Raw genomic sequence first — 24,018 nt, 5'->3', positions numbered from 1 at the left:
TTCATATTCATGTATGAATTCATGATCAGTGCAAGATGGTAGAACTGTACTATCCTTTCATATTCACTGTACTGCTAATTATATATATCTGCTTCTGTCTAACGGTAGTCGCAGCACATCTATTTTACACTAGAAGAACAACTGTGCAATAAATTCCTATTGTAACATGCCCGACTGTTTCTTCTGTGTAACTCTCTAAGACTGAATAATTGAGCACGAGTGACTGAGCGAAAATTAGTACATTGTTTCCACGATTCTGAGGGATCAGGGTTGTCATGGTCTAAGGTTGCCAGGTGCTATTCTCGCCCCATTAAGAGGAGATTCTAGTGGCACTGTGAGCTAGCTAATGCAAACAGTTTAACATACGCGGTATGGGTGCTTAGAGTTAGTCTGCCACCAATCCTACAGTTTATGTTATTCAAACGCGCAGGTCCTGCATGGTTAATATAGAAACTACACGAAATGGCGCCGCCAACGTTGGTTGGGTACTTATTTAACAGTGGAGTAGTTCAGTTGTGCTAATTCTCATAGACCTACTCACAAAACACCAGAGACGTCTAGAGTGAGTGGGCACAAACTCCGCCACAGCTGATTAGGTGAAATATTCTATTTATTGGCTGTTGGTTAATCAAGCTTGAAGGATGCAGTGTTCCTAAAAATTGGCAACAAAACCTTATCTTAGTTGCCTTGAACAAAGTTCTTTGTTACAAAAATGTCTGAGGGAGAAAGTAATCCGGTGGTGACTCACGCCTCTCAACAGGAGATGAAGCTGTGGATGGAATTCTAAGTGCACCTAAATTCAGACACACAATCACCCTAAAACTATAAGAAAATGGTTTACAAGCTAGGGGTGGTGTAGTAGCTTTCGTGATTGAGACTGATGAATCAAACAAAACAGAGGTATTTATTTGTGGGTTACATTCCCAGCAGCAGATGCAAGAACACTTGCATTTCACTCTTACACAGAGGGAGAGGCATCATTGGAATATGGCCCGTTCGAGGACATGGAGATTCCACTCAGGTACCAGGAACACCAATACTGGTTTAAAGGCGCCCTTACCCACTTAAGAGGAAGAGTAATGCTTGGTACATTAAGAAGACCAGGAGCAACATGGCCTATATTAGCAGCCTACACACCTCATCCTTACATTGACACAATGCCACAAGTAGACTTACTCATCCAACACAAAGATTTAATTAAAATCTATAGAAACTTGACGCAATTCATCATTAAGACTTCCACAGTCCAACCAGCAGCAGTTGCAACAAATGGAATACAATCTCAGAGTACAACAACTAAAATGACTCCACAAACGTTATACACAGTAATGAGCAAAATGCCCACGACACGCAAACAAATGCCATTCTGGGTAGCTCAGAAAATAACGCAGTTAGAGGCAGTATTCCCGAATACTACCCCATTTGAAAAACACAGAATGCTAATAATCTGCTTGCCCATGGGGATAACACCAAAAATGAGGGGATAGTACCACTTGGGGTACAGTATTTGCTGCCATTTATACCAGAACTCATTGCATACCTTCATTAGTGGTGATACCTGATGTAATGTGACAAATACAAGTACGGAGCAGAACCTGCTCTTAACTTAGGGATGAGGTTAATAAATAACTATGACCAGGTATCATCCATTATACTAGCTAATATTAAAGCAGAAGCAGCTTCGGTGGCCAACCGCCAATGCCTAAGGGAGTTCAGTCTGTTAGATCAACAACATGAATTGCCCAAAATAATTGAACCTGCGTATGCAGAATTAGGCAGAGACAGTTTGGGTGGGAAAGCTTAAAAACCACAACTGATGGGCAGTCCTGAAAGGACACTTCTAAGCAGACACCTACTTCTTCAAAAAAGAAGTATGACAATAAAAAACAACAAAACTTTGTAGAAAACAGATCTCAATCCCAAGACAGATGTCCTTCATACGAGCCATCTGAAAAGAGGTATAATCTCAGAAATAGGGATAATATTAGGAAACCTGACAGGCATCATGATTTTGATACATTTTCCTCTTGTTCTTTTCAGGGTTCATCGAAAAACTCCAAGAGAGAAAGACAGTCAGAACACAAAGAAGAGCGTACAAAGTCCAGAGACAAACAGCACACTCAAGACTATACTTCGAAAAAAGAAGAAAAGCCAAAATCAAAACCAAAACTTAAGAAGAAAAAAGTTGCAGGTTTGAAGATCAGACATGCCCAGAATTCTGAGGACACAACTTCTGAATGGGGAATGGGCTCTGATGATGATCGACAGTGCAGCAGAAATAACAATAGCTCGCCAGAACCTGAACAAATTTCTGGAGACAGCGGAATTGAATGATTACATCAAAGTGGAAACACCAGCTAAAAGGGTGAGTGTCCCACATAAGTTACATGAAATAACACTCCGGATGGAGGGGGACAAGCCCAGAAAAGTAAAAGGTCACTTTTGGAAGAACCTGTCATCCGGTTATGACATCCTGTTAGCTGAACAAGATTGGCCGCCAGCATTCGTTATGGAGTGTCCTAGGGGAGAAAATTACATTTTTTCAGCCTTTTCCGACCTTATTCCCATTCATCTTAAACACACATATGCACACGAGTGGGCAGTACCTCAAGCTTCAGCATTATAAAAAATCATGCCGGATGGGATGAGAATTCAACCCACCACGTGATCCTGTTAAAAGTTTTACCCAATGCTCAAAGGCAATATCCAATAAAGCAAGAAACTAAAAAACAGGTCATAGAGATCTTAGATCAACTTGAATATCAAGAGGTGATTGAAACATGCACCTCACCAATGAACAATCCTTTGTTTCCCGTATCAAAACCGGACTATTCATATTGTTTAGTTTTAGATTACAGACATTTAAACACTTGAACAAAGACATTTGCTGTCCAAAATGCACACAGTGCCGCATTGATGGATAACACCATGCGGAAAAAATATAAAAACTACATTTTGACCGCATTCTCATCGTTAGTGTCCCAGCGACAATTTCGTCATCTCCCCAAGGGGTATAAGAACAGCCCGGGGTTAATTTCAGCAAGAGTAACTGAGTTACTCCAAAATATTAATGAGGAAGCATAGTCCTATGTGGATGATATTTATCTGACGGAGGATGACTTAAAGAGGCACTAGACCAGGGTGAGCACCATTATTATGGGATTCGCCTCTGAGGGCTACAAATGTAACTTTAAAAAATCAAAAATCGCCCAACTCAGTGTCCTGTTTTTAGGCTATGAGCTTTCATGTGAAGGGAAAAGCCTGGCAGCTAATTTTTTAGAAAATTGTGCGTTGCTCCAACCTCCAAAATTATTTGAAAATGTACCATCAATACTAGGATTCCTAAATTTCAGCAGAACATACATTTTGGATAATGCAGAAAAAGTAAAACCTTTCTACGACTTAATAAAACCTGACTTTTCAGTTAGACAATAGACACAGGAACACACAAACATCCTACTTTTACTACAAGAAGACATAATAGCTTTAAAACACTTACAGACGTGGGTAAATGTACGCAACGTAGTGATCCGTGTAATGGCGGGTCAATGCGAGTACACCAACTTAACCTTTAATGAAGGCGAAACAGTACCAATCGCTTACAGATCACACCTGTACACAAAAGCAGAAATGCGTTTTACTTCAACAGAGAAAATCCTGACAACAGTTCAGACTGCTGTAGGAAGAGAAAGAGCACTGGCTCAGTGAAAATGAATAATTGTCGTAACCCCAGTACCAGCTTTAGAAGCTGTTACAAAGGCAACCATTCCAAATGCAAAAGCCTTATATCCAAGTTGTATACAATGGGCTAATTCTCTTACTGCAATGGACGTTGAATATAGATTTGATCCAAGGCTAAAAAACACAAGCATTCCTGCAATACAGGAATATCCTCTACCGAATGAAATTTTGCCTCTTGAACAGTGTGAATATATTATTTACACTGACGGAACTGCTCAAGCAGCCATAGGGAGTAAGCAATAATAGAGGGCTGCATGTGCTATCTTTATCCCCTTGACCGCAGCCGCAATTCTGTGCCTGTGCAGCACATTCCGATCGCAGGTGTGGTCATGACGGCCGGGAGCCGTCATCAGCACACGAGCACTGTGTGCCATGACGGCTGCCGGTCGTCATCAGCATAGAAGGGGTTAAAGGTCGCATGCGAGATGGAAAATTCGATGCAAGTTGCACTAAAACGCAATCTCTAGGAGACTGCACGGTACAGTTGGCAGAGTTAAAGCATTAGTACTGGCACTTGTAAATACGGATTACGAATTCCCCACACTAATTGTGTGTGATTCTTTTTTCTGTGTAAAGTAAGGGTGGGCGGAAATTTCCATTCTGCCCACGGAATGTGCGGAAATTTGCCCCTTCCGCACAGAAGGCGGAAAAACGGGGCAAATTTCCGCACACTCGGGGGCAGAACAGAAATGTCCGCCTGCCTCCCGCCCGCCTCCCGCCTGCCTCCGCCTACCTCCTGCCCACAATATTAAAAAGATTAAAGCTGAAATAGGAGTTAAAACACTTACCTTATTGCGGGGACATCTCTTTCTGTCTATCGCGCCTTCTCCTTTGAAACTGCGCATGCGCATTGCTGGCGAGGAATGCGCATGCGCAGTTTCAAAGAAGAAGGCACGATAGACAGAAAGAGATGTCCCCGTGATAAGGTAAGTGTCTTAACTCTTATTTCAGCTTTGATCGGGTGGGAGGCGGGAGGCGGAACGGGTGGCGGGCGGGTGTCACGTAATGGAAATTTGCGGAGAGGCACGGAAATTGGTTCAATTTCAGTGCCTCTCCGCGAAAGTCCATTGCGCGACTTCCGCCCACCCCTAGTGTAAAGTCATACACTGAATATCTACATCATTGGGAGCAAAACGGGTTCAAAGACTCAAAAGGTGGCACAATTAGGCATAAAATGCTATGGGAACAGGTAGTGGAGTGTAAGAGAGTAGGATCTGCTTACTATGGTTACCCCCACTTTTTGCTGGTGTTTCACTGTTTCTCTTCTTTAGTCTGGCTGGGACCCTGCTATTCAGGACCCCAGCCTAGCTGGTTCCTCTTTAAAATGATTGCATGTACTTTAGGCACACTCCAGATTGGTTACTGGGTTACCCTTGTGAGTCCCTAGTATATGATACCTTAGGTACCAAGGGCATAAGTACCCCTGAGGCCTACCAGGGACTGAAGCATGTATTATTCCACCCCTGGGAAGCCTTCCAAATGGCACCACTGGTCTGCTACTGCAGCCTGGGTAAGGTGGTGCTTCACCCCTTACTAAGATATAGGCTACATATATCTACCTTTAATCACTGACACATATAAACCTAGAAGTCACTCTTATAGCAGGTCTTATCAATGGCAGGCAGAGTGCTTGGTTTTTTGTGAGAGGGTGCCCATGCGTGAGCTGGGCCCCTCTGCAGCTTTCAAAGCCTATTCTCTGAGGCTGTACTCTGATGCAGCCAGGCCGTACACTCTTAATTGCATTATAACCTCGCAGTAAATGCTAACTTTGGAATGGCTGCATGGAAACATGTCTTGTTTGGTATAAAACACTTTAGAATCCTACCCCCATGCCAGTCCCAGTGGGGGGTAGAATTCCATCCTTCTAGAGGTAGAAGACATGTACACACTGACCTAACCAGTAATAGTTTAAAAGAGCCCTAGAATCACAAAATGGATGCTGCAGCCACAGACACGAGTCTGACCTCCTACTGCTGGACAAAACTCCAGCAGGGGATGCCTGGATAATAGGTTTCCTGTCACAGGGAGGTGTAACCACCTCCCAGACAGGCTTTAGTGTATTGGGGCTGGGTGCATGCATTCAGAGAATGCTTTTCAGACAGTGCTGGGGGCACACTTGGTGTCCCTGTGCATACCCCAGTTCAAACCGGTTGCAGGGGCACTCAGCCCCTGCTGTGGCACGAAACTGGACAAAGGGAAAGGGGTGTAACCACCCCTATTTCCAGACCCTCCCATAGGTGGGTCCCTAGAGTATTTCAAACCCTCTAACTCAGTATAAGTATGGGACCCCAGTCCTTAGGACTTCAGATTACACCTGGACGAAACTCTGCAAAAGTGCATTGACTTCCCGAGCTTTCCCGAAGTTGTGCATTGGGCTGCTTGTAGTCCAAGCCCCGAGCACGATCTGCATCTAAGATTGTGGGCCTGTACTCCATAAGTGTTCTGTGAGCCCGCTTCTAGCATTTCTGCTTGAGGCCCCTTTGCGATCCCTGGTCCGTCAACTGGTGGGTCCCCACGAAAGTAACTCTTCTTTCCTTTGGGCTTCCCTTGTTGCTCCAGATGTGCCCTGACTCCTTACAGGTCTGCACCTAAGCCAATCTTAGATTTCTGCGTGGGGTTCTGTTGCCAGGCTTGTTGGGTCCATTCTGGAAACCGACACCACAGCACTCAACATCCTTTGTGGGACAGCTCAAATCCAGCTCCTGGTCATTCTCAATGCCTCCTGGTCCTCGTGGCTGAAAAGTCGAACTTCACCTTCTTCACCTGAAATCACCCAACATCGGTGGACATCTTCTCATCGCCTTCCTGGTCACTGGCAAGTGACCCAGACTCTGTCCCCTCTGCTTTCAGGTTCTTCACATCTCCGATCCACCCTTGGATCCACCTGGACACTTTCCACTTGGACACCAGCATCACTTTGCAGCAGCTCTCCATTGAAATCGATGACGAAACTCGAAACGAAAAGATACCTATGCACCCGGCTTCACTGGGTGAGGTAACTCGAGTACTCTGGTGCTCCCATGGGTGTTGACTCTAGAGCCTCCTAGTTCTAAAGGGGTTTGCTCCAAGTCCTATTCTAAGTGTCCTTAATCTTTAAAATGCCAACTGCAACTTTCCCCATAGAAGTTAATGGTGATTCGCTGCTGTGTTTAGACACTGCACAAGTCCCCCGTGGGTCCCCTGTGTCACTATCTTGGGTGGTTCCTGGTGTCCCAAGCGGTTCTAAAGGCTCTAGGCCTTGTATCTATGTCAGTCCTGGTTCTTATACCACTTGCTTAATGTATGGTTTGGTACACCCCTAGGGCTCAACGTATATTGTGCTAATTTACTGTGTGCTAAATAAGTTTACTGAATGTACTTTTGCCTCTAGCCTCAAAAAGAGAATGGAGAGATGTGTTTAGAATAAATACATATATTTTATATATACCTGGTGTGGTTCTCCTTTCATTTGGTCATTCATGAGATTATAGACTAGTAAAACAAGCTGCTTTACGTTCCTTCAAGACCTAGCCTGAAGGCTGTTCTCCACAGCTACCACTAGGACAGCTTTCTATATAGGTCATTTGGACTAGTGCATGGTGCCCACTAGAATAGTGGACAACATATGCCAGGCCAAATTCTCACAGTGGAGTTGAAAAACAAACTACCAAGGGCTCACATGATTCGTACACTGAGTCATCAACGTGATGGCGTTCAAGTTGAAGGGAATTCATTGGCTGATGAAGCCGCAAAGGGGGCTGTACGCACAGCTTCCGTAGCTGCAATCACTCGTTCAAAAACAAGGATAGATGATGATGATATTATGGTTGCTGTCATTGCTTTGTGTAAAGGCAGCTCAACAGTACCAAAGAAATTTCCACTGAAGTACTCCTACAAGTTAGATGCAAACAACATTCCATATGCTCAGATTCCTGGAGTGGGGGATAGAGTAATACCAAATATGGATCCTAGACAATGTTTGATTGTTGCAGCACACAAGGGTTTTGGTTCTGCGCATACAGGCGTTACAGCAACTATTTCATTGTTGAAACAGTGCTACTGGTGGCCAGGTCTAACAAAACAAACTATGTCTTGAAATTGAACATCTGTCAGTAGATGAAAGGTTCCACCTAACACGTCCGGCACATACACCATTATTAAAATCAAACAAACCTCTTGCTTGTGTGTATCTGGACCACTGCAGCCCCTTACAATCCTTTGAGGCTTACAAGTATATCTTGGTGGCAGTGAATTCATGCTCCCGATTCATATGGGTATGGCCTCAATGCTTGGCTGATGCTTGAACTGTTATCAAAGATTTGCGAGTCTTTATAGGGACATACGCAGTTGGCACTTTACATACTGATCATGGCCCTCCATTTAGCTCTCGGGCTTACAAAGAGGCCATGGAAAGCATGGGCGTAGCATTGGGATACTCCTCTCCGTACCATCCTGAGGGATATTCAGTTGTGGAGAGGAAAAAACGGGACTTAAAGCAATCTTTAACAGCTAGGGTATGAGGCAAGGGAGGTAGTTGGGTCAATCACTTATATGGGGTACAGAGAGCACGCAATAATCTGCCAAGAAGTTCTCTAGGGGGTGTAACTCCATACAAGTTCCTATTTGGGATGAGAATGTGGGTACCTGATCTTCATTGTGAAGGTACAGTGGCAAATGAAAAACCTAGGATCTAAATGAATCGAGGACACAACCAAGTAATGTCCACATGAAACAGACCGCCACTGAGGAACTCAAGGCAGTCACAGCAACACCTTTCTGGATCACAAAAGTCGGAGATCTGGTCAGAGAGAAAATAGCGGACAAGAAAGAATTTGGGCCATCCTACAGAAAGCCTGTACCGGGCCTAGCAGTACAGGGAACAAGAACTGTACTTCTGCCGCCTCTTGCCGAGAAAAAGGAGTAAAGATTTCTCAATTGACTTAATCAAACCACACTATGTGGCCGATACTAAGCAGTAGGCCTCGTGGACTCCACAGTAGCAGGCGCCCTCCTCTCGCTATAATTCAAGAAATTCAAACAGACTCATCACATGAAACTCGTTCCACTTGAACAACAAGATCAACTTCAATAAGGAAGGACACAATAGACTTAAAATCAGTCTGGGGTTCTAGGGACTGGCAAGTCCAGGAAACAAAAGCCATCCCAGAGGACTCCTGAGGCGGAAGCCGGGAGGAATTGATCGCTGTTTTAAGCACTTTTGTTCAACTTGTTGTTTTAAAAATACCTGTTCGTCGCACTTGCACCTTGGAGCACTCCCCCCCCTCTTCGAGTTGCTCGCAGTCACCGCGCAGCCGATCTGAACGCTGCCGCGGCCCTGACAAATAATTACCGACACCTGCAAGGGAAGTGAGGCCACGACCACCGCCCGAGGCCACGTCCCCCCCCTACAGACTATATAAGCCGCGCTGTAACCTGCCTGCATTAGCCATCACAGAGAACTCCTGAGGCGGAAGCCGGGAGGAATTGATCGCTGTTTTAAGCACTTTTGTTCAACTTGTTGTTTTAAATATACCTGTTCGTCGCACTGGCACCTTGGAGCACTCCCCCCCTCCTCGAGTTGCTCGCAGTCACTGCGCAGCCGATCTGAACGCTGCCGCGGCCCTGACAAATAATTACTGACACCTGCAAGGGAAGTGAGGCCACGCCCACCGCCCGAGGCCACGCCCCCCTCACCTCCCTCATAAGGATGTGCACTGGCCGAAGGCGCGCCAAAGGAAAGCCCGTCTGCGCCCGTCCGCGGCCGGCCGGGCCTAGGGGCTCCCCACCATGCCCAGACTGTACAATACTCTTCAGTGCAGCTCTGCAACCTTCAAGGCCCGTGGCCTTTGGCTGACTCTGTGATTCTGCACATTGGTAGACTGGGATTGACAGCTCCGTGTCCACTCCCCTATCTCCCGTCCTTACCCCCCCTTCCTTCTCCCCCCCCGGTTCATCTTCCGATGTCCCTGCTACTCCCTTGCCAGCTACCCTATCCACCTACTATCTTAATACTAGGTCAGCAGTAAAGCACTGTCACAAACTTTTCGTCTTACTGGACTCGCACAAGCTGGATCTCCTATTTCTTACAGAGACCTGGTTCTGTGACAATTCCCTTCCTTCTCTTTTAGCTGCCCTCCCTGCCTCATATTATGCTCTGCGCGCCGACCGACCCTCTGGCAAATCTGGCGGCGGCGTCGCTCTGATTGCCCGTACAGAATTCTCCTTTCAGCCTCTAACTTTTTCCTCTATTGGATCATCAGACTTTTTGGTTGTCCGTTCACTGTCTTTTAGAGTCCAACTCACCTGCTTGCTTATGTATCGGCTCCCCCAACCTTCTCAACACTTTCTCTCCGGATTCCAAGATCTGGTGGCCACTTTAGCGGTCAATAACTTCTCGATCCTGGCATTAGGAGATTTTAATTATTGGCCCTCAGACCCCGCAGAATGCTCGACTTCTAAAGAATTCTCGGAGACTCTTCGTTCCCTCAATTTTGACTCCCACGTTCATTCCCCCACTCACACTCAGGGTCACATCCTTGATCAGATTTGGTCCCTTAATTGTCCAATAGCCTCCTTGTCCATCTCCCCCAGCACTTGGTCCGATCACTCCTTGATTTCCTTTTCCCTTCACCTTAGTCCAGTCACCAAGCCCCCCCTTCTCTAAAACATCTGGGCGCGCTCTTGGAACCAGGTGGATGTGGCCTTTCTGTCTGCCACACTCTCTGCATCTAGTCCGGATCTATACGGTCTGTCGTCTTCCGCACAAGCTGATTCTATTAACTCCTGGCTCCTGACAGGCTGCGATTCGGTCGCTCCCCTCAGGCGGGTGTCCTCCAGGCATCCGAACGACGCGAACCGTTGGTTCAATGAGGAATTGAAGGCCAAAAAACTTACTGTGCGCCACGCTGAGCGGGCCTGAGGGCGAGACTACTGCCCCAACCTTAAAACCCAGTATGTCATCCTCCTTTCCCAGTACAAAAAAATCTATTTTGGCTGCTAAGACTGCTTATTTCTCCACAAAAATCCTTGCTGCCGAAAATCAGCCTAGAGAAATGTTCTCCATTGTACACAATCTCGCCTTCTCCAATAGAGCTACCCTCAAACCCTCCCCTTCCCAGGACCTATGTGACTCCCTTAACACTTATTTCCTGGACAAAATTTCTAACATTAAAGCCAATATCCCTCCCCCCCTCCTTCCTTTGATGACCCCCAGTGTCCGTCAGTCGGGGCACATCTTGACTCCTTCCCCCTCCTGACAGAAGAGTCTTTCCTCTCCCTCCTTTCTATGGTCAAATCAGGCTCCCCTTTAGACCCCTGTCCTGCCCACATCCTTAAACACCTCTACTCGGTCTGTGTGCAGCCCCCTCTCAAATTTCTCAATAGTTCACTGTCCCAGGGCATTGTCATCCAACCACTTAAATCGGCCATCATTGTCCCTATCCTCAAAAAACCTGGCGCTGACCCCTCCGCTCTTGCCAACTACCGCCCCATTTCATTATTGCCCTTTCTGGGGAAGGTATTGGAGCGCCATGTGACAAGAGCGCTCAGTACCTTTGTGGAGGAGAACGGTGTGTTAGCCCCCCGGCAGGCTGGTTTCCGCCCCGCACACTCTACGGAGTCCGTGGTGTTATCGGTCCTCGAGAACCTCAGGGAGGGCATGGACACTAACCATCCCCAGGCCCTGGTCCTCCTCGACCTCTCCGCCGCCTTCAACACGGTTGACTATTCCATCTTACTTTCCCGTGTCAGGGCGGCGGGGGTTGGAGGCTCGGCCTTGGTCTGGCTGTCCTCCTTCTTTAGGGACCGCACTCAGGCAGTGCGCCTGGGTGACTTTTCGGCTGATTTCCGGAAAGTACAATGCGGGGTTCCTCAGGGCTCCTCCCGCTCCCCTCTTTTATTTAACTTGTACATTGCCCCTCTTATTTTTGCCCTTCAGCAAATGGAGGTCTCCGTCTACAATTATGCAGACGACCTTCAGCTTATTTTTAATTTGTCCCCATCCCCTGAGTCCACGGTTAAGTTCCAGTCTGTTATGATCTTTATCCGGGACTGGATGAATCACACCCACCTGAAGTTAAACCCAGACAAAACTGAGCTGGTTTTGACAGGTGGCTGCTCCAGTCTCTGGACCTCTCTTTTTTGGCCCCCCTCCTTGGGTCCCCCCCCCTTCTCCATCTTCCTCTGTGAAAACTCTTGGGATTAAATTGAACGACCAACTCACTCTGCACTCCCAGGTTAGTTTAGTGGTGTCCTCTTCTTTTCTTTCACTCCGCACCATTCGGAAAGTCTCTCGTTTTTTTTCTTTCTCCGCCTTAAAACTCATAGTCCTGGCGATGGTAATCTCTCACCTCGATTATGGCAACGCTCTATATTGTGGCATGCCCGCTTACAGTATGCGGCGATTACAGCTGATTCAAAACCAGGCTGCCCGCCTGGTTTATAATCTGGCTAAGTTCCACCATGTCACCCCGCTCCTCAAGTCCTTGCACTGGCTCCCTATTCGAGAATGAGCTCAGTTCAAGATGGGCTGTATTACTTTTCAGGCTCGGGTCGGCGCAGCCCCTGCTTTCATTTCTTCGGAAATTAAAGCCTACGCCCCCGCTAGGGAACTGGGCTCATCCTCCCAACAATTGTTGGCAGTTCCCCGCTTTAGGCGTAAAAAGTGGGGGGGCACGAAATTTTCCACACTTGCCCCCGCTTTTTGGAATTCTCTCCCCGCCCACCTCAGATCTTCTACTCAATACTCACACTTCCGAAAGGCGCTAAAAACTTTTCTCTTCGCACAAGCCTTCCCACTGTAACTGTCTTGTCTCTACCTCCCTCCTGATCCTCTTGTTCTCTGGGTTCAGTACACTACAGCGCCATGAAACCGCCAGGTGAACGTGCGCTCTATAAATACTTTAAACTCAAACTCAAACTTAAAAGCGCTATTTAGAGCAGGCCGCATTCCACAGCAGATAAGGGGCCAGATGTAGGTGGCCCATTACCGGTTGGTAACGGCCGAAATTAACGAATTTCGGCCATTACCGACCGGTAATAGGTTTTTCTTATGTAGGGGGCCGAAATTAAGATTACCGAATCGGTAATTTAAGCAATCAGTAAATTACTGATTTCTTAAATACCGATTCGGTAAATTACCGAATTCCTAATGTAGGGAGTACTAAAATGGTGGTAAATAACGAAAAAAAAACAAAAAGCCATTTAATGCAAATTGCTTCAGTGCCATGTTGCAGACATACATGCCCTTGGGGCATGTATGTCTGCAACATGTGCACCTATAAACAATTGAGGGGTGCAACAGGGTGTCAAAGTGACACCCTGCCACCCTTCAATGTTTTCCCCCTTTTACCGAATCGGTATTTACCGATTCGGTAATTGCCATTCATTCCTATGGGCCTTCAGGCCTTCAGGCCCATAGGAATAATTTGCAATTACCAAATCGGTAAATACTGATTCGGTAAATACCGAATCTTAACGATTCGGTAATTTTTACCGAATTTTTAGCTACATAGCATTTACTGATTCATAAATACCGAATCGGTAAAATTCGGTATTTACGAAACAGTAAATGCTATTTACCTACATCTAGCCCTATATTTCTAATTGACACTGTGCAACATACATCCTGTCTTGGTCTAGCCAAGAACAAGGACCTGAACACACCTTGATTTCTAGGGTACCACTGAAGGGTTTACTATCCACACGACAGACCCAAGCTATGTACAAAGAGAACACCCAGGGGTAGTGACATCCTACAGTGTTGGGAAGTTGTGCCTTGATTGGCTAGAAACCTCAAAACTTACAGAAGTGAAACCGCACTTATCTTTACTCACACAAGACATGGATCTTAGGGATTTTTTACTAGGTCCCGGAAACACCTTGAAAAACGTTTAATATATACTGGCATTCATGCTGCCTATAATTAAATTTGGAAAATATCCCAACAAGAGGCCACAGAGATAATATGGGAATTAGACCTCCAGGATATATTCCTTAGGCAACATTGTATCTTCTGCGAAAGACATACTGGAACAAGATTTGGCCATATTACAACACAGGCAATCTCAGTTACCTTCTATTATGTTATTACGCTGGACGCTGCAATCTCTGCATGCAGACTATGTGCCTTGGTGTTTTATCAACAGTACCTCCTTGTTTTCTGAATATAATCTAACAGGTAGAAATGGCACAAAGGGGAGCAAAATATACAATGCTGCATATTGAAAAACTGGATAGATTACTATTCACGGTGGAAGAATCACTGTACACGGAATGGCTGATCCATGGCCACATAACTCTACGGGTCACTACTTTTCAGTTTCAATATTGCCTTGAGCAAAGGCAGGTAGGCAAATATGAACAAATGGGTAAGGAATACATTATGGAATCTTGGGAGTTACCATACAGATTTCAATGCTGGAGTGGGGATAAAGAAGTGTTTCTAAGCGGTAAAAACTGCAAGAACGCTTTAAGCGGTTCTCTCATGTACCAGGATATTTCTCTGCATGGAGCTTGTAATGATTCAGTAGCGATCTGTCCTGCCACATGAAAGGGACCCAGCTGCCATGATCACACCAGTCTTCGAGCTGCTCTCGAATGGGAGTTACTTGATGCTGAACGATCAAGGTTGCTGTGGGATGCTTCCGGGCATTATCTATCTGGCCACCGTGAACTCCAGGGTTACTTGCTGTATGCAAGTATTGTTTCCCACAACAAGTACAATCAGGGAGGCGCCTTTGTGGTCTTTATTGAATGTTTCTTTTATACAATTTGATACTTGGAGCAGACTGAAAGCCATGCTTTTACAGCAAACCGTACCCTTAACCTCCGCTCAAGAGACCTTTGATCTTCAAGTATTAAGGACCTCGACTGAGATACAGGCACTTATATGTACAAACTGCCCCTTTCATTTTGTAGAAATGGTGGGTCGTATCTTTAACATGTCTGATACTAGTGGTATTGTACACCTATTTAAGACCATAGGGTCAGGACTTCTAAGCACCTTCCAAAGGGTCCTTGGAGTGATTCCAAATTTTATACACTCCGTATTTGGAAGCATCTTTAGAGGATTACCTCTGATCCTGCTTTTAATAGCTGGAATCCTGATCGTAATTTACCTGATACGCTATGGATGGCCCAATCACCAACAAAATGGTGAAAGCTCTTCTGGAGCGTAAATACAGTGAGCGCATGGTACAACATATGGGCGCACCTAGCCTCCGGAAACTGAGTGCTTCTTGGTTCCTATCATTTAGACCAATCTGAATGGACTGCATCTTACCTGTTCTTATATGCCTGTTTTGCAGTGAAGAATGAGTGTTGGATATCTGTCTGACACTCGAGACGGAGATGCCTGGAGAATTGAAAACAACTAATAATAATTTATTGTACAGTTAATTACAACTCACAATATGAAAACAATCAGTGGTAAAATTATGTTAGACGTTATCTTGTACTTTTAAATTTAAACTTTTACTCTCAATTAAAGTCGTATCAATCTCAATTTCTTTATATATAGTGGCCTTTTCCAGGATGGTAAAGTGCTTGTTCTTTGGAGTCCAGGTCACAGTTTAAAAAGGCCTGGTTCTAGCCGGACAGTCTCAGTTTGTTATCAATGCATTCCTGTTCAAGGACAATAAAGTTTTGTTTCAGGTCAGGCTCCGCTGTACTTGTTTAAATGATTTAACTGCTTACTGTTCTTCATTGCGCCATTTTCTAGGTCTTAAATCTTGTAGCCACTATATTGAAGTACTTTGTTAGTCGGCAGTTTAGTTGGGTCTCCTCTGGGTTAAAGCACAGCTTCACAGCCTGCCTGCAGCTTCTTATGCCCCTTTGGTTCCATATTACACAAAGTAACACATGTTAGGTCTTCTATTCTTTTTCTACTAAAACGGCAGGAACTGTACTTCTTCTTTCCTTTTCCAGGGTGCCAAATGAGGAAACCTGCAGACTTGAATATGAGGCTGGAACCACTTAGGTTCCATGCTCGGCTGAGTCCCCAGCGTATTCCTATCCTGACGACTGCATTCATTGAAAACCCGCAGGTGCCTTTTGCAACAAACAAGGTGAGCATCAGCTCAGCCCCTAGCGCTGACACCAGCACTAGCCCTACCACAAGCACCACGGGCACCCAAGTATTGACTACAGCACCAGCTACCTCTACACCAATTGTTGTACTAAAGGGGGTGGTGATGGACGGAGCATCTGAATCAATCAAACACTCACACCCAGTCGAAAGATCTGGGTTTAATCCATCACTGTTCTTTAGCCCACTCTGCCACCCCAGTTCAGACATGGCTATATGCAAATCAGTCTGACCCTGTGCCTCATGCGAACAGTCCAGCCCGAACTGCCAAGCCATGTCTTCCCTGGACCGGAAACAAGCATCTGAGGACCGGTTTTTGGCATTCCAGCCGTCTTCAGCCCGGTTTGCTTGAATCAGTGGCAAAGTGAGCAAGGGACAACCGTCTGAGCATACCCTGCCACACTTATGGCGGCCAAAAGCGGTACAAAAGGGGGTGGTGATGGACGGAGCATCTGAATCAATCAAACACTCACACCCAGTCAAAAGATCTGGGTTAAATCCATCACCGTTCTTTAGCCCACTCTGCCACCTGTTTCAGACATGGCTATATGCAAATCAGTCTGACCCTGTGCCTCATGGGAACAGTCCAGCCCGAACTGCCAAGCCATGTCTTCCCTGGACCGGAAACAAGCTTCTGAGGACCGATTTCTGGCATTCCAGCCGTCTTCAGCCCGGCTTGCTTGAATCCAGTGGCAAAGTGAGCAAGGGACTCACGTCTGAGCATACCCTGCCACACTTATGGTGGCCAAAAGCGGTACAAATGGGGGTGGTGATGGACGGAGCATCTGAATCAATCAAACACTCACACCCAGTGAAAAGATCCAGGGAAGACATGGCTTGGCAGTTTGGGCTGGACTGTTCCCATGAGGCACAGGGTCAGACTGATTTGCATATAGCCATGTCTGAACTGGGGTGGCAGAGTGGGCTAAAGAACGGTGATGGATTAAACCCAGATCTTTTGACTGGGTGTGAGTGTTTGATTGATTCAGATGCTCCGTCCATCACCACCCCCTTTTGTACCGCTTTTGGCCGCCATAAGTGTGGCAGGGTATGCTCAGACGTGAGTCCCTTGCTCACTTTGCCACTGGATTCATGCAAGCCGGGCTGAAGACAGCGGGAATGCCAGAAACCGGTCCTCGGAAGCTTGTTTCCGGTCCAGGGAAGACATGGCTTGGCAGTTCGGGCTGGACTGTTCCCATGAGGCACAGGGTCAGACTGATTTGCATATAGCCATGTCTGAACTGGGGTGGCAGAGTGGGCTAAAGAACGGTGATGGATTAAACCCAGATCTTTTGACTGGGTGTGAGTGTTTGATTGATTCAGATGCTCCGTCCATCACCACCCCCTTTTGTACCTCTACACCAATTGTTGGCAGTACTGAATATCATCTGTGCTCCATCGACGTACTGTGTGAAATATTACAATTTCCAACCCCTACAACAAGCAACGACAAAGTTGCGTCTCCCAGCTAGGACACTTAATCTACAATTGGCTCATTGTGTGCTGGGAAAGAATTCGGATATTCCTTTTTTCATTTAAACTCGGTGGCTAGGGTAGGTGGTGGCAGCTCCTACTCCGACCCGTTTTGCTCTGCAGAGGTATCATTTGTTTAGTTCTGCTCTAAATCTTTTAACATTGTATTTTAAATATCGCTGTACTCGCATTTCGAGCTGAGGCGCTCACGCTGTTTTTCCTATTTTAATTTGCTATGTCCTTCTATGTGACATCGCATACCTGATTTTTCCAACTCGGGATGCTGAGGTGTGCCTTCCCTGCCCCATTCCCCGCGGCTTGCTGTGCTGATTGAGTGGAGGGCAGGTGGCCATCTTAGGTGTAGTCCCAGACCCCGGCTGCACTAGTGGCAGTGCTGTAGCTGGGGGAGGGAGGTGCACACATAAATTGCATATGTCTTTCCGGGCGCGCAGCGGGCGCTTTGCTGGGGCGCTGAAGGTAAGCCAAAGGTTAGCCCGTCTGCGCCCCAGGCGCGCCTAGCACCGGCCATGCTGCCCGTTTTTCTCCCAAACGAGGGGAAGACCTTCAGAGGTACTCTCGAGAGGAGTTATTGGCACTCAAAACTCCTGAATGCAGAGGCGTTATGCCGTGGGATGCCTCTGACTGCTCCCATAGAATCTGTCCCCTATGCAACTTTGGTCCCTGCCAAATCCTGGTTGCCCCACCCCTATATCGTACACCAAACATACAATTACTGCAGCTTTAATAAACGCTCGTTCTATGGTTAAACATGCGGCCGAAATTTTTGAGCTTCTGTCTGATGGCTGTCTTGACATCCTGTTCACCACGGAGACATGGTTAAATAACTCCTGTGCCCCTGTGGTTGAACTCGCCATCCTGAAAGGCTTCAAAATCATTAGGGCTGATCGTGCAACGGGGAGAGGAGGGGGGTGCGCTGTTGTATTCAGAGATAGTTGGTCTTTCCACAGTGAGGCCTCCAGCGAATTGAGCGATGGGGAGGTTCTTCACTTCTCCCTCGTCCTCTCACCCCACTTCACGCTGGGTGGAACACTGGTCTAACGCCCCCCAGGCCCTTCTGGAATTTTCCTCAGGGGACTGGAGGACGTGATTGTGCCTCGGGCCTTGAGGTTCCCTAAGTTTCTCCTTTGGGGTGACCTCAACATTCACGTAGACATAGGCGAGTCGTTGGACTCAATAAGTCTGTTGGAATCCTTAACCTTAGCCCAGTTAACACAGTGGGTAATGCTGCCTACGCATTCGGGAGGCCATCTTTTGGATGTAGTCTGTTCCAACTTTGCCTTAACGCTATTAGATCCCGAAGCTCTTACCTGGTCGGATCATATGCTGATCAGGTTCTCTTGGCCTTTAGAGAAGCCACCTTGAGACATTTTACCTAACACATGCCACCAGAAGATTAATCTTCTTGCTTTGACCAACGCTCTTTATCAGGGGCGCCCAGTGTTAGGCTCTGAGCTTCCCGTTGCCGTGCAGCGTTTTAACACCTGAATTAGCACAGGGGTGGGGGCCTCCGCTAAACGGGGCGGTAGGTCCAACAAACGCTCTGCGCCCTCCAAGCCCTGGTTCTCGCATGCCCTGAAAGAACTGAAGCTTGACTGTAAAAAACTGGAGTGATGCTGGAGACGCGCCTATTGTCCTACTGCTAAGGGAGCTTTGCGTGCGGCTCAGAGGGAATATTATGCTGCCATCAGGACGGCTAAGAGCGATTACTATGCAGGCAGGATTTCTAGGGCCAATAATAACAGCAAGGAAATCTTCACTATTGTTAAGAGCTTTCTTTCCCCATGTGCTGAACAACCAACGGTTCAATCATCCGCACATTGGTGTAAGGTCCTGTCCTCCTTTTTGACAGATAAAGTAGCTGGGATTCATGACAGCCTGTGCACCACTTGTCTTTGTCAGAGTATCTAGGTCATGGCACACCCCCCTTCTCCTTCCTCCTCTACTCATGTTTTCAGAGAACTCTCTCCTCCAACTAAGGCAGACACCCTAGCTGTCCTCAAATCTATGAAGTCTGGGTCACCCACCGACCCCTGTCCCACCCGTGTTTTAGGAGGGGTGGCGGAGGTGGTCTGCTCTGAGGTTTCTCAGATCATCAGTCTCTCCTTTTGGACTGCTACAGTTCCCGCCTGTTGGAAGCAGGCTAAACTCCTGCCGCTTCTTATAAAATCAGGATTGGATTTTGCAGTCCCAGCCAATTATCGGCCTATCTCCCTGCTGCCGGTGCTGGCCAAAGTATGCAAGAAGATCGCATTTCACCAGTTGGATGCTTTTGTTGAAGCTTCCCACGCTCTGGCTCTTCACCCTGCTCAATCTGGGTTTCGTGCTGCGTACAGCACTGTGTCAGCCCTGGTTGAAATATCTGAGGCCATCAGGGAGTGCCTAGACGCCGGAGGCAGAGCGGCTCTGATAATGTTAGACCTCTCTGCTGCTTTCGACACGGTACCCCATCAGCTTCTGCTCACCTGGCTGGCATCCATTGGCATCACTGGATCTGCCTTAGAGTGGTTGACTTTGTTTCTGGAAAACCAGACTTAGCAAGTGTGGCTGCCCCTCTATTCTTCCTCGGCTAAGCTTCTTTCCACCAGGGTGCCTCAGGGGTCCACATTAAGCCCACTGCTGTTTAACATACACATGACCCCCCTGATTTTCTTGGCCGAAGAACTGGGCGCTAAAATAATAGCTTATGCAGACGACACGCAGCTGCTATTCACCTGGTCAGGTACGGATCTGGAAACTTCATTGGTCCAGACCTGCCTCTCCTCAGTCTTCAACTGGCTTGCCCTTGCACAGCTAAAATGTAATGAAGATAAATCAGAAATACTACTCTACGGGCAGTTCCCCTCCAACTTCAGAGAATCTCTGTGGCCGTCTGATAAACCAAACCCAAGTTCTTTTGGTAAACCAGTAAAAAACCTGGGGGTATGGTTCGGGGAAAACTTAAAATTTGATGAGCATATTAAAACACTCACCTGCGGCTGCTTCGGTACCCTTAAAGTTTTCTGGAGATTTTTTCCTCTGCTTCTGAGGACGGCCAAAGAAACAGTGGCAAGGGCTCTCATTCTTTCCCGCCTCGACTACGCTAATGCCTTGTTCACTGACATTCCGGCTTACCTAATCAACCGCCTTCAGATCATACAGAACGCAGCGGCCAGACTTCTCTTCAACATCTCGCGGAAATCCAGCATCCGACAACATCTGCACAGCTTGCATTGGCTCCCTGTCGCACAACGGGTTCTATTCAAGTCCCTCACTTTTGCCCATAGAGCCATTCATGATCAGGGACCACTGTACCTGAGGAAATGTTTTTCCTGGTACCTACCCAACCGTCCCCTACAGTCCTGTTCCACGATTCAAACGCACTCGCCTTGGTGGTCACTCCATCGCCGTGAAGGCGGCTGTCGCCTGGAACACCCTTCCTCTGATGTTACACGCCATTCAGAATCTCAATCTTTTTAAAAAAGCACTCAAAACCCACCTCTTGATGGCTTAAACTACTCTAGCTCTTCTGTTGTCTATCTGCATCTTTACGCGCCAGGATATTCTTGAGTAATTGAGCGCGCCACAAAACCACCAATAACATAACATTACATAAATATGGAACACTTCCTACTAATTTGATACTATCTCTAGAGAAAGCATGGCCTTCTAAACGCTTGTAGGAGTTTTCAACTATATAAAGGAACTCAACTAAGACTTTTGCTTAAATGACAATTCCTATACAGACTTTACACATCCCCTTTCACCCTTTTAAAATGTTTTTATTATTTTAGAAATGATTTTACGTGGCTCACTGAAAATGTTATGCGCTGACATCTAGTACAACGAGTGGTTAACTTGCATACTTTTATTATTGACTATTCGGAAGAGGAGTGGGTGTTATTTTTCATATAGGTACCCTAATATAGGCTCAGGTAACATCATACCCATTCACCTACATCACCTCCCCTACATTAAACAGTAATAAGCCTTATAAGGATTGCACGCTTTTTATGGACTGAGCCTTTTACCTAGTTCTAGGCCTGGGTGCAGAAGGAGGGGTTTTCCCTGAACAATGGTGTTCTATGAGTTCATCTTTAGATAACACAGTATGAATGAATATTCATAGGGCTACTTGGAAAACAGGCAGGGGCTATACACCACCTTCCTAATATCTATGCACAAGGTTCATCACATATGTTATCCTCATACCCAACAATGGCTAACACAAGACACAAGGGACAAAGGGACTCTATACTTTTCTGTATAAATACAGTAGCTCTCGCTACCATTAGTTAGAGGGAACCGAGACCTCAAGGCCGACACACTGACCAGAGGCACAGAGGTTCCTGCATGCAGATGCTCAAGCTGACAATGGTCTGAACATCCCTTATGTGGTGTCCAACTTGTGACCAAGAAGGGCTCTGACATTCTCACACTTCAAGTAATGGGGTTTGACTAAATCCTAGAGGGATTCATGGCTCTTACACCTACTCACATGCTAGGTACACTTAAGTACATCTAGATAGGCATCCTAGGAGTATGTGTGTTTTTTTATAAATGCATTTTATATCCATGTGTGTATTGCAAAATGGTAGATCTGTACTTTCCGTTTATATTCACTGTACTGCCGATCATATATCTCTGCTACTATCTAACAGTTGTCTCAGCACATATATTTTACAAAAAACCAACTGTGCAATACATTCTTATTGTAACACACCCAACAGTTTCTTCTGCCTTACTTTCTCAGACAGCAAAGAAGTGAGCACGAGTGACTGAGCAAAAAGTAGTACATTATTTCCACGATTCTGAGGGATAAGGGTTGTCATGTTCTGAGATTGACAGAAACTAATCTCTCCCTGATAAGTGGAGACACTAGCGGCACTGTGAGCTAGCATCGATTATTCGGTGGGGGTGCTCAGAGTTTGTCTGCCACCAATCCTACGGTATATTTTATCCTAATGCACAGGTCCTGCATGGGTACTATAGGAACTGCACAACATCCCCTATAATCCAACCCCAGTGCCTCCCGACCATCCTTCCCATTTTCCCTGTCGAAGCGCTATCTGTGCTCTTGCCCTGATCCTTGCCATACCCAAACACACACCTAACACTTCCACCCCCAACCCATCCCTTCCACATTCCCATCTGTTAGAATTGGGGGTCTCTGGTTGGCGCAAGTATGCACTTGTGACAAGCAGGGACCCTCTCCTCTAAGTCAGAGCAAAGGATGACCCCTTAGAATTACCCTTGCTCACCCTCTAGGTGCGTGGCGTGAGCAGCCAAGGCTATTCTTCAGGTGTTATTCAGTTGAGCATTTGTAATCACACACACAGCAAAATGTACAAATCCCCCCACAAATGGACACCAGGCTGGGAATATATAAAAATACGATTCTTTATGTAAAAATATATATATAGGAGCAGTTCAGACTTATTATTTCTATTTCTATTTAGGGGGTTTTATAGAGCGCTTGGTGACGCACAGCGGCGTGTCCCCGCGCTAAGGAGCTAATACCTGCTGGAACTTACAAGTGCGGAAAGAACTACTGTGTAAATAAAGCAGTCTTCAGCTTGGCTCTAAAGATTGGTTCTGAAGGTTCTAATCGCAGGGCCATAGGTAGTTTGTTCCATCTTGATGCTGCGAGGAACCTAAAAGATCTTCCACCCATCCGGGCTCTGGACACCTTAGGAATTGCCAGGAGTCCTGAGCCGGAAGATCTCAAGGATCGAGATGGCTCATAGGGTGTCAGCAATCCTTTCAAAGGACAAGACCAACACCGTTTTTGTATGCCAACAGGTTGTAAATAGGCAAGCTTTTCTTCTGTTTATAGTTCAAATGTGGATTTCCTTGTTAAATCACTTCTTTACAGTTGTCTTAGTCCTGGTTACTTCCCAGGCACCCTTTTCCACAGTTCGGGGGACCTCAGACCAGCCCTGGGCCTCCAGTACGCTTTGCAGCGCTTTCCTCGCTCTCCTGGGGGAAATTGACCCGGACCCTACCGCGGCTCACGCATCGGGCGTGGGTACGCCTACGCGGCGTACACTTTACCAGGGAGAAGGGGAGCGTACCACTGCGTGTCTCGGCCGTGCGGCACCCAGGTCCCTCTGGACCAGGTAAGTGCCCTGGTCACCCTCTCACCTGCGGAGCGTTGCTAGCCAGGAGGCAGGTGGCGGGGAGGGCCGGTGCACTAGGTTGAGAGCGCTCACTCGTACTCACAGTTCAGTGGAGGCGGGAGCGCTGGTGCGAGAAAGGGGAAAGAAAACCTTGCGGGCCCCTAGCCCAGTGCGGATCGTAGGACGACTCCTTTCCTTTTGGGGTTGGGCCGAGTCGGCTTTGAACAGCGCAACCTGGTCCGGACAGCACTTTGGGATCCCTTCTGGAAGCGGAGGATCTCCGGGAGGTGACACACAGCACGGGGGCCCCCAGTACCGACGGTACAGCGAGGGGGCTCCCTTCTCAGTGCGGCGCGGCCTCTCCTGGGGGGGCAGAGCAAAGCGGGGCAGCCGGGTGCAAAGGAAATGCACGGGTGGTCGCCCAGGCTACAGACTGCTCGCGTCCCCGGGATTCCGGTGGGAGGGGCGCTCCGTAAGCAGGCGGGGGTAGAGGAGCGGCCAGCCTTAGCCCTGGGGCAGAGAGCGACTCCGAGTGGAGCGAGGCCTTCAAGGGCAAGAGGGAAGGCTGCCTCCCAGGTACCACGGCCCTAGGAGGGGGCGAGAGGGGGCAGACTTCACTTCCGG

Source organism: Lissotriton vulgaris, chromosome 6 (assembly GCF_964263255.1).
Source record: "Lissotriton vulgaris chromosome 6, aLisVul1.2, whole genome shotgun sequence".
In the NCBI taxonomy this organism is placed as follows: Eukaryota; Metazoa; Chordata; class Amphibia; order Caudata; family Salamandridae; genus Lissotriton; species Lissotriton vulgaris.
This window is presented reverse-complemented; position numbering follows the sequence as displayed.